At 40.2% G+C, this 9,365-nt stretch overlaps 1 protein-coding gene across 2 annotated transcripts in view; it reads right to left on the bottom strand.

Annotated features, from left to right (window-relative positions):
• The window catches only part of agla (amylo-alpha-1, 6-glucosidase, 4-alpha-glucanotransferase a), an 89,700-nt gene extending 86,351 nt beyond the window's left edge, over nucleotides 1-3,349 (bottom strand). For both annotated transcript variants that reach the window (XM_019879011.1, XM_019879010.1), the window contains exon 1: nucleotides 3,236-3,349. The gene's annotated coding sequence lies outside the window, so the exon portion shown is untranslated. The remainder of the gene's footprint in view (nucleotides 1-3,235) is intronic.
• Nucleotides 3,350-9,365: the final 6,016 nt, after the last annotated feature.

Genomic DNA, 9,365 nt, shown 5'->3' with positions numbered 1-9,365 from the left:
TATAGGTAGATAGATAGATAGATAGATAGATAGATAGATAGATAGATAGATAGATATAGTTACACACACACACACACACACACACACACACACACACACACACACACACATCTCTCCCTCAGAAACATGGCCGACATGGTGGTACCAATGAGTCACAAAGAAGACTATGAAAAAGGAGTGGAAGCGCAAAAAGAGATCATTGTTCCAAAAACTGAAACAGCAATGTGAGGGCCACGCAAACGACCTTTTGTAAGAGTTTTGAAAAAGACATGAAAGCCAAAATTTATCATACACCTCTTCATCATTTATCACTAATACAAAAAGCTGCATTCCTTATTCGTTGTATTAATTTATTAAGGTAAATGATGTAATTCTTCATGTTGACTATGCTGAAAACTGGCAGTGCAAATATGCAAAACAGGTGCAGCAGGTTCACTTTGGAGTATCCCACCAGCAGGTCACATTGCACAATGCTGTAATGCAGGCGTCCCTGACCTTTTTTGCACCAAGGACCGGTTTTAAAAAGTACATGCTTTTTGCAGATCGGCAATCATTCATTCATGCGTGGGGTTTGTGCACACCATCAAAAGATGACTTGATTGATTGCTGCTTCAGTACGGTAGCTTCCCAGCTACTTGGTAGCGGCTAAACTGCTCATGATGTTCGCAGCCTGTGCTGACTCCTCTCGCGTTATCATGCTTTCGACATCATTACTTGGGTGCTACTTGTTCAAATGATTCAACAGGATTGTTGTCTCGTCTGTTTATGAGGACTTCGTTGTAAAACGTCGATATTTACTCATTGTCAATTTGGAAATATCGCCACAAATACTTTCATCTTGAGAAAATAATGCCAGGTCCTGGCTGCCCATCCGCTGCGCAGTTAGCCTCATGTTTGGTGTTCGGTTACTTGTTTCTTTTACTTCTGTTTAGGTCTTCAACTTGCGAACCAAAGTGGAGAAGGAAAAGCTGGACTCTCATTAGCTACTGTCACAAACAATTCCGCTGTTAAGATGAAAAAAAACACACACACATACATATCTATCTATATCTATAGATCGATAGACAGACAGAGAGAGAGAGAGAGAGAGATGTATGAGCAACCTGGTACCGAGTAGCCCGTGGACCTGAAATGGGCAGCGAACCGGTAGTTGGGGACCACTGATATAGGGTACATGACATACTGTATCTATTTTGTTCCACTGCAATCATTTAATTGGACTGATAAAACACTCACGCCAATGTGATTTGACTATCAAACAGATGTTGTTGCCTCTTATTTGAATTGAAATTGACTTATTTGATGAGTTTCTTACCTACTTATTTAAATCTATCTGTGTCACACTATCAATGAACCCCATTCTCCTGCCCCCCATAAATTAAATTCATAATTTCAGATTGAAATGAGTTGGCTCTGGTTAAGGCAGTGCTTCTCAAATAGTGGGGTGCGCTCCGTCAAGTGCGCAGGGAGCATTTGCTGGATGGTGTAGCGGTTTTGTTTGCACTGAGCATGCGCGCTTTGCACACAGCACAGAGTCTCATACTCTGTGCTGTGTAATAAAGTGTAGACACGAAGTGTAGCACACCCTCAAGTGACACCATGAAAAAATATTTAACAGGGATGAGAAGACAGGCAGAGAGAGACGGAGATAAAGAGACAAACGGAAGTCTCCCGAAAGCTAAGACGAGGAAATATGACGAAGTGTATGTAGCGCTTGGCTTCACTGTGATTACGGTGGGAGACGGAGTAAAGACTGGTGTGCTTACTGTGTCTAAAAATGTTGGCAGCGGACAGCATGAAGCCAAATAAATTAAGGCGTCACTTAAAGACATTACACCCCAATCATGCTGATAAGCCGCTTGAGTTTTTTCAGCGAAAATGTGCCGCATATTGCCAACAATCATCCCGCTTTGTGATTGCTACTTTAGTAAACTAAAATACAGATCCCGGCTACACATTGAGCAGGAGCCGAGAGTTGCTGTGTCCTGCTTCAAACCTCGCTTCAAAAAGCTGTGCATTGCAAAATGTGGTCATTGTAGCCATTAATCCAGACATCATCTTTGATTTAAAAAAAAAAAAATCAGCACAAATTATTTTATATATTTTTGTTTTGCAGGTTACATTTTTTATATTGTGCTCTGAGTTAATGTTGGTGATCAGTTTGAATGCATTATTATCTATTCATTTTATGTAATTTTAATTTTCAGTATCGTATGGTTTGACACGGTCAGTCAAAAATGTTTATAGTTTAATTCAGGATTTAATTTTATTTTTGAATTTCAGATGCACTTTAAATCTTTTCTGTTACAGTTAATAAAGCTATTCTTTGTTGTAAATTGGTCCATATTTCTTTCTTTTTTTATTCGCTTATAGGTTAATCAGGATACAGTGTTATTCAGAGGTGTACTTATCATAATTTTATAGACAAATGATACCGGGGGGGGGGGGGGGGCATGACAGAAAATAATTGAGAAGCACTGCGTTAAGGCAACAAGAAATAACATCGTATATAGCGGTCAAGAGTCATTGGAGCCACCAGAAACCTCAAACTTGATTCTGCGTCGTGCTTTCCCCTGGACAAGGTCAGGAATCTTGCCGATAATGTCAGCGTGTATTTATAAAACTCGTCACTGATGAGCTTTCTCGACAACCTTAGCTCATGTCAACCCTGAACGGAACACACACTCGTACAGGTTATAGATACTTAACACAACAGCAAGTGCAAATATAGCTTCAAATAGCACGAAGTCCAAATTCCTTAGCAAATAGCAGCAGTGTATATTACCTTCACCAGCGTCGAATGCGTAGAGCAAAAAAAAAAAAAAAAAACATGGCCCGTGTTGGGGTTTTTTTGTTTGCTTTTGAACCGTTGAACTGCTACGCATGCATAAATGTTTCGACCAATTGTAAAAAAAATGCTTTTGCAATACAGTATTTTATCATTTATTCCTAACGCATGTGCACAAGAATATGCAAATCAAATGACAATAGGCCCTTCAAACGTTTGTGATGCAGGATTGCAATGAATGACGGAGCATCTTCGAGTAAAGTAATAAAACGTATGTTGGGTTATTTCAACATCCGAAACGTTGCCTTTTGAGCAAGACATGTCTTTGCAATTTCGGTGGTTGACTCTCTCATCTGTTGTGATCACCCACTATGGCGACGACGACAGACCAGGGCTACAACACATGACATTATGATAATGTTGACAGATTGATTTTAAACAACTGACCCCGAAACGCCTTCGTCGTATTCTCCGTCCTCGGAAGTAGCAGTCTTATTTGCTAAGGGACGAGTGTTTTACTGCAACATTTGAGACTGGAGGCGTGGCACAGAAAACCAGGCTTTCGAGATTACCGTAATAACCGAATATGTTGCAACAGAATTACAGTACTTGGTAACAGCGTTGGTTTTATTTTCTAATTTAAATTTGGTTGATGAGAATAAGAATAATTTGACTGTACCTCAATACTCATCAATAATGCTCCAAAATTAAAATTCTGTTTGGTTCCTTACTGTTTGTTAATATTTAAACTCCCTGATATTAAGTGCATTTAGACAAGTTTTAATGCATTAGTGTTACAGACAAAATTAAATGTAAATTTGATTTCGGAAGTCGCTGATGTAGCGGTATTCAATGACGTTTTAAATGTGGGCGAATGACTGGCGACCAGTTCAGGGTGTAGTCTGCCTTCTGCTTCTACTGGGATAGGCTTCAGCCCCCCCGTTCAGGATAAACGATGTTGAAAATGGACAGAGATGTTTCCTCTCTCTCTGTCTCTCTCTCTCTGTCTCTCTCTCTCTCTGTCTCTCTCTCTATCTCTCTCTCTCTCTCTTTTTCTCTCTTTCACGAGACACATATACAGGGGTAAACATAGCGGTGCGCAGGTACTTATGCGCTGGAAAACATTAAATTGGGTACTAGATTAAAGCATGCTCAGAACATTTTTGTAGTAAGCATTGTGGGGTTTTTTTTCCCCTCATTTGTCGATACACGATCTGTGACCTCTACAGCAAACGGGCAGTATGTCGGCCATTTTTTTTAATCGTTAACTACGGTAATGACACCAGAACAAAATACCTGCGCAAACAGCAGTGCAGATTCGAAAAAAAAATAAAAACGTGCACAAATAGATTCTTAAAAGGTGCCCTTTTGTCTTGTATTTTCTTATCATCTTTTAAGTGAAGTTCAAGTAAATATGCTCGCAAAGAAATTATAGTTTGAATAAGGAAAGAATACCTAACTCTACCCATATTACTAAAAGTAGAGAAACACATTTTAAGAAGTTAAATTATTTATATCCTTGTAATCCGAGGGTTAATGTAGAGCAGAATTTTATTTATGTATGTATTTATTTTTGTAACTCTGACAGAGACTTTGGGGCATTTATTTTTGACTGTATACACACCAAAGTGTTTTGGGAGAAGGATCATGTGTCACCCCAAAGCGAGTACAGAGACTTTAAATATGGAACGGTAAAACAAAATAGGAAACAGGAAAAACAGGAAATGTTGTATACCACTTTAATAATACCTGTATTTTTGAAACAATTTATTCATAGATGCAGGTTGATAAGTTGTCGCCTACAGTTTTTTGCATTTACCAGAGAGAAATTGAATATTTTCTGACATTTCAGAGACTTAAAACAAAACAGGCCATTAATTATAATATGTCATGGTATAATTGTTTTATTTTTTGAATAGACCTCTATTTTTTTTTTGTTGTTTTTTTTTTTTTTTTTTAATCCACAGTTCGGTGCATGTTGCTTGTATGCTCAATTTGTAATTCTCATGTTTTATGGGAAAAATTATTGGAAGCTGGTTTTGATGAATAAAGATTAAAAAAAAGATCTATCCTTGTAAGAATTTTATGAGACAAAATTTAGAGCAAATTAATTATTTTTACAGGGTCATACTTTTGCCCCCCTTGTCCTAGACCAGACCAGTGGTGTCAAATTCATTTTTGTCGCGGGCCACATTGGAGTTACACCGTTCTAACAGTGAAACTACAAAAATGTTTCATCATCTCATCGCATTATTACCTTGACACAACAAATGAATTATTGTTCAAGTGAGTATAAAAAATCTTGCAAAATCTAAATGTGATTTATTGCACATGACAATTTGACATGTCGGTACAGATTTTAGCACGGATCATGCAAGTTGACAAACACGATGTGACAGGTCATATCTGGCCCCCAGGCCTTGTGTTTGACACCAGTGTTTAGAGAGTTAACCCGATTGACTTCAAACTTGGGCTGTACCATCTCAAAATGTGAGACAAAAGAGAGAGACATTTAATGATGTTTAAAATTCAAATTCGTTTAAATCTATTTTTGTCATCATACACTGCTGCCGTAACAATGCTCCATTTACAAAGACAAATGGTGTTTTTGAGGGTCTACTTTGAAACCCTTACAAACACGCCTGAAACCAATTGACAAAGGAAATTAATATCGCAAAGAGAAGCTATGCAGAGAAGCTGAAACAACAGTTTACTGTTAACGACACTGCATCTGTGTGGAATGGCCTGAGAGCAGTCACAAACTATAGGACACCCCCCCCTCCCCAAACAGTGAACAATAAGGGTCTGGCTGATGAACTAAACATGATTTTTTGCCGATTTGAAAAGGACACCCCCATTTCCCACATCTTCCCACCTCTACCAGAAACTACCCTATCCACACCCCTGCCCTCATTCTCTGCCCTACAGATCCACGAACAGGACGTGAGACGGCTCTTCAAGCAGCAGAAGATCAAGAAAGCTGTGATGCCCGACAAAGTGTCCCCTTCCTGTCTGAAAGTCTGCATTGACCAGCTGGCTTCAGTCTTCACACAAATCTTCAAATCTTCAGATCCCTGGAGCTGTGTGAGGTCCCATCCTGCTTCAAACAGTCTACCATCATCCTAGTTCCCAAGAAACCAGCAACATCGGAACTGAACGACTACAGGCTTGTTGCTCTGACGTCTGTAGTCATGAAGTCTTTTGAACGCCTTGTGCTGAACCACCTAAAGAACATCACCGGAGCCCTGCTGGACCCTCTTCACTTTGCTACCGGGTAAACAGGTCTGTGGAGGATGCAGTCAACATAGGGCTGCACTACATCCTCGAGCACCTCGGCAGCATAGGGACCTATGCAAGGATCCTGTTTGTGGACTTCAGCTCTGCGTTCAACACCATCATCCCAGAACACCTCAGCCCCAAACTTCTCCAGCTCTTGTGTCCCCTACTATCTGCCAGCGGATCCTCAGCTTCCTGACGGAACAGACACAACAGGTGAGGCTGGGAAGGACAACATCATCAACAGGAGCCCCGCAGGGATGTGTCCTCTCTTCACTGCTCTTCTCCCTCTACACGAACGATTGCACCTCAACACACCCAACCGTCAAACTCATAAAGTTCTCAGACACCACAGTCATCGGTCTCATCAAAGATGGCGACGAGTCTGCATACCGACAAGAAGTGGAGCAGCTGGCACTCTGGTGCAGCCAACACAACCTGGAGCTGAACACGCTCAAGACGGTAGAGTTGATCGTGGACCTCAGGAAACATCCTTCACCACAGCTGCCCCTCACACTATCCAACTGCCCAGTGTCAACCGTCGAGACCTTCAAGTTCCTGGGAATCACAGTCTCCCAGGACATGAAGTGGGAGGTCATCACCAACTCCATCTTGAAAAAAGCCCAGCAGAGGATGTACTTCCTGAGGCTGCTGAGGAAGAAGCATGGTCTGCCACAGGAGGTGTTAAGACAGTTATAGACAGCAGTCATCGAATCGATCCTGTGTTATTCCATCACTGTTTGGTTTGGGGCCGCCACATAAAGGGACAAAATCTGACTGCAACGGACAGTTAGGATGGCGGAAAAAAAAATCATTGGCACCGCCTTACCCACTCTTGAGGACTTGCACACCGCAAGAACCAAGACAAGGGCATGGAAAATCCGACTGGACCCCCCACCACCTTTTCCAGCTACTCGCCTCAGGCAAGCGCTACTGATCCATGTACATCAAATCCAGCAGACACTCAAACAGCTTCTTCCCTCTTGCCATTAACTCCCTAAACAGTAACCCAAATCTACCTGTATAGTGGCTCTTTGCAATTTTGCACAACCTTGTGGAACAGCATTACCACAATAATCACTGTAGCTCCCGCTCTGTACTTACTTGAACCATTGTCACTGATCTATATTCCACAGCACCAGACACTTCAAAGCGCTCAAGGACATCTATACAATATACACTTAAACTTTTTCTACAAATACTGCTACTGGTCACTTTAAAATGGTGCAATGATTTTCTGCACAAACTGCACAACTGATATATTATAGTATTCTACCACTGATCACTTTAGCTCTACTTGATACTTTGCACATTGTCTCACAGTTGTCATTGGGTGGTACCACCGCACAACGGTACACTTACATTACGGAATGTCTTTCCATCCTGATTTGTCATGTCCTTGTTTATGAGGATACATGTGTAGCCTGAATAGAAATAATCAAAACCAGAGACAAATTCCTTGTGTGTTCTACAAACCTGGCCAATAAAGACGATTCTGATTCTGATTCTATGTTTCACCTCGATCTGTGAAAATTCGGAGGAAGACGTTACAGCCCGAGACCTACAAAAAAGTGTTGTGTAGCATGTGCTAAACCTAACAGGAAGCCCGCCATTTTGACTTTATTTTGGAATTGGGAAACATTTTGGTTCCTTCTACAGAGTTCAGATTTTAACAAACTCCTAGAGAATTTATCTGATCCTCTTCAAACTTTGGGTGTTTCATCTAGAGCTGATTAAGATGAAAAGTTATTGAAAGCTTTTTATTTCGTCACACGCAGTTACCGTGGCAATGCGCTGTTTACAACAAGAACGATGCTGTTTTTGAGTGTCTAAACCAGGGGTCACCAACCTTTTTGAGAGTGAGAGCTACTTCATGTGTACTGATTGTGTGAAGGGCTACCAAATTGATAAACGTCTGAAATAACATCTGTACAAAGTACATTTAATAACATTAGAATGTGTTATTTTTAATACTTAATGATTTATTTAAAAAATTCAGGCTCTGATCATCTTAAAGCTGTCTCAGAATACTGCCAGTATTTGCATTTTTAAATCATAATTTGTAGCAAATCACAATCCTAGCACTAGCGGGCTATTCGTGTGGTCCTCACGGGCTACCTGGTGCCCGCGGGCACCACGTTGGTGACCCCTGGTCTAAACCTCGGCAAAAACTCACTCGAACACACATCATACCTGGCACAAAAAAAATACATATTTTGAAATTTTCATCTAGTTTATGTTGTAAGGTTTTTTTTCACTAAAGCAAGAAAATTTGAGATGATTTTTTTTTTTTACAGATAATCACACCAAAATACGTTACCAGTACTTCATGAACAGTTTTGTTGCTTTTTTTTTTCTTTACAAATACTATGCTCGTTAGAATTTTGACCAATAATAGTTAATATTTGTTAAAGTTGAAGATTAATTGAGAAGCTTTAGAAAAGTTATCTGTGGGTGATTGGCACGTGACTTGCATTTTTAAACTTTTCATGCACCTTGTAACCTGATAACATGATAAGCAGTAGTAACCGTGGTCCCCGAAAGGGTTAAGAAAGATTGCGGTGTCATCTGCCAAAATGCGACATGCAAATCTCCGGCTACCTCTGTTGCTTAATAATTCAGTACAGTGACTGGCCAAGGACCAATTCCAGCATGTTAGGATGACACAGACAGGACATGGGATGCATGGGTTTCCAAGGCACTTGCAAAATAAATGTATTCAAGAAATGTACAATTTTTGCCCATCTTTTACATGCACTTCTGGATGCTTTCTGTCATGAAGTTGGAGATGAACATGGAGGTTTGCAATGATGTTTTTTGTCTGTTTTTTTTTTTTTTACACCGTTTAAATCTACAAATTTCATTAGAGCAGTTAGAGACAGCACAAAGTGCATCTGTCATTTTGTCACTTAAGGCTTGAAGCCTTTTCAACAATGTCTGCAAGCTTTAAGGTGTTTAAGCATACATTTTTGTACTACACCCCCCCCCCCTCAAAAAAAAATCAATGACCTCTCATGTGTTTGGTAGCCTCTTATTTAATTTTTTTTGTGTGTGTGTGATTCTCACGTTTGCGCCGATGAGATCTGCAAGTCGCTGACTGACCGATGACAGTCTCTCAGTCTGTTCTATTAATTCCTTTCATAGTACTATAAGAGATTTGAGAGGAAAGAATTTGGGGCTCCAAATATCCGGGGACTTTAGGAAAAGCAGTTTCATCCCAGAACATAAAGATCGGACAAAATTCATTTTCAAGCATCCAATTAGTCAGTGTGTATAAGGCATATTACTTGGTTTACACTCG

The sequence above is a fragment of the Hippocampus comes genome, unplaced genomic scaffold (genome assembly GCF_001891065.2).
Source record: "Hippocampus comes isolate QL1 unplaced genomic scaffold, H_comes_QL1_v1.1 scaffold85, whole genome shotgun sequence".
In the NCBI taxonomy this organism is placed as follows: Eukaryota; Metazoa; Chordata; class Actinopteri; order Syngnathiformes; family Syngnathidae; genus Hippocampus; species Hippocampus comes.
The sequence above is the reverse complement of the archived record's forward strand: the minus strand, read 5'-3'. Positions and strand labels throughout refer to the sequence as shown.